Source organism: Borostomias antarcticus, assembly GCF_949987555.1.
Source record: "Borostomias antarcticus genome assembly, chromosome: 1".
In the NCBI taxonomy this organism is placed as follows: domain Eukaryota; kingdom Metazoa; phylum Chordata; class Actinopteri; order Stomiiformes; family Stomiidae; genus Borostomias; species Borostomias antarcticus.
In genome coordinates, this window is record NC_140234.1 from 52,745,323 (window position 1) to 52,747,822 (window position 2,500).

The window sequence follows — 2,500 nt, forward strand, 5'->3', positions numbered from 1 at the left end:
GAGCCTAGCAACCCAAACTATCTAATTCCATAGCCTACTGTACCCATATATCTATGACTGTAGCTACCTGATATTGCTAGATAGCAATGAGCAAAGTGTAGGCTACTGCATATTTGCTGTGCAACATATAAATTGTCCAGCTGTCAAACCTAGTTGCCAACAAACTATGTGTGATAGCCAGACACCTGATTGTCTCAACTCCAAAAGTATTGTTTTCATGTCGTGGTATATCACTGTCAGTCGTATCTTACGTTCATTGTGAGTTGATTTGCGAGGACGGGATGTACAGTATCATATCATTATGTGAAGCAACAGGGTATTAGAATCCAGCAATTGCCTCTTCACACTGTGATATATTTGGATGCCTTATATACTGTTAATGAATACACGAGGCGGAGCTGTCAAACAATGTGACGTAGCCTACAACTGACAGTGATAGGCTAATGTTATAACACAAAGTGAAAAAACTGTTTTTGATTTGGGGACAGTGAGGTGTCTGGCTATCATAAAGAGTTTGTTGGCAAATAGATCTGACAACTGGACAATGGATGCGTTGCACAGCAGATATACAGTATCCAACACTTTGTTCATGGCTAGCTAGCAATGGTACAGCAGGCTATGGGATGAGCTCATTTGGGTTGCTGTCAAAGCTGGCGCATTAATTTAGATCGGTAGGCTAATTAAACTTCAGCCGAACTACGTGTGCATTAACGCACGTCTGCTGGCCAATCAGAAAAGAGTATTAACCCAGGCCATGGTATAAACAGGCCTATTAGGCTGTTCACAGCAGCCATTACACGCTCGCCCCGTGTCTATCAGTAGGCAGCCTAGGGAAACACGCCCGTATGTGTCTGTGTATCTGCGCTGGGGTCAGACAAGGGGATTACAGACAGACAGACAGACAAGCAGGCAGGTACATAAAGAGACAGACAGACAGACAGACAGACAGACAGACAGACAGACAGACAGACAGACAGACAGACAGACAGACATTGTGTGGAGTGTGTCATGGGGACGTGACCCAGGGAGCGTGTGTGTGTATGAGTCACCTGTGCAGGCGAGTTCAGGCGGCGAGTGCAGGCGAGTTCCACAGATAGCTAGAGGATACATCCTCCACCGCCAGCATGGCGGACAAAGAACCCCATCCACCTGCTAGGGAGACGGAGAGAGAGGCCCTGCCTAATACCCACCCTAATCCCTACGCCCCTCACTGAGGTGTGCACTTGGGTGACGTATTTCCGGAGATGCACAAAGGCACAGCCAGATGTGAAAGTCCGCACTTCACGAGGCTGCTACCAAACAAATTGGGACACCCTTGATGATGTCATTTGTTGTTAACAACTTTTGCAGCTGTTTTGGGTCTTTTGCAGAGTTTCAGCATCTTTGTTCCAAAATCTCATTTTATAAGAACATTCACATTTGTTTTGTGATGTGATACTGAAACATCAGTCTTTTCCCCGTATTTGAAATATGTGGCAAGACAATACAAGAGATGACGCATGTGTTAGAAACAGAACGATTAACCATGTTCATTTTATGAGGTACGTAATACCACTGTAGTAAGTAAAAATTAGTTCTGCAGCATACATAGATGGTTTGTTAGTCCAAATGCATGATTCTAAAACCAGACGCCTACAACAGCTGCCTCTGCTTACTCTTGAACAATGCTTTTTTCCCCGGCCATGTTGCCACTTCTGAAAGCATGTCGAATGCAACGAAATATGGTTTATTTACTTCAGCGAATTGTGCTTCGATGCGGACTCACGAGAAGGGCGCATAGAGAAGGCATTGGGGGTGTAGGGTGCACCCCTGTGAACGCAAAATGAAAAATGGGACAGCCTACACCCTTGGTGGGTACGCGCACACAAAGTGCAGGAGTGAGCACTTTGGTGCAAGGGTGGGTATAAGGACAGAGAGAGAGAGAGATAGAGAGAGAGAGAGAGAGGGAGAGAGAGAGAGGAGCAACTTGAAAAGTTTATCTTAACAGACGCCAATGTCTGCTTCACATCCTGTTGGACCATTGACAGTTGAGCGATAGCATTCTAGTTCTCGGTCCTGTCCTGGTTTCTGCTCCATGACTCACAGCTCAGAGAGTCAACAGCGCTCCCTCAGTACTGGACATCAAAGAGGCCGATCAGCGCCTCGGTCATCTCTGCTGGGGTCACCACAATGAGACACACACACACACACACACACACACACACACATTCACACACACACACACACACACACACACACACACACACGCACACACACACACACACACACACACATACACACAGACACACACACACACACACACACACACACACAGGACGTGGCGTGTCCATAAGGACAGGGTTCTCCAGACACCGGGGGTGACAGCTCTGCCAAACCAAATGCATAAAGTGGCTCAGTCATGCCTCTGATTAGGCTCTCGGCTCAGGAAATGAGACACGTTGTTCATTCGAATGCACTAATTTAACACACCAGTGACTGTAGAAGTGTCCCTGGAGCAACA

General features: G+C 46.7%; 1 protein-coding gene across 1 annotated transcript in view; it reads left to right on the forward strand.

Moving 5' to 3' along the window:
* The window catches only part of robo2 (roundabout, axon guidance receptor, homolog 2), a gene marked incomplete at both ends in the record, with an annotated part of 297,263 nt that overhangs the window by 234,692 nt on the left and 60,071 nt on the right, over positions 1–2,500 (forward strand). The gene's annotated exons all lie outside the window — the stretch shown is intronic.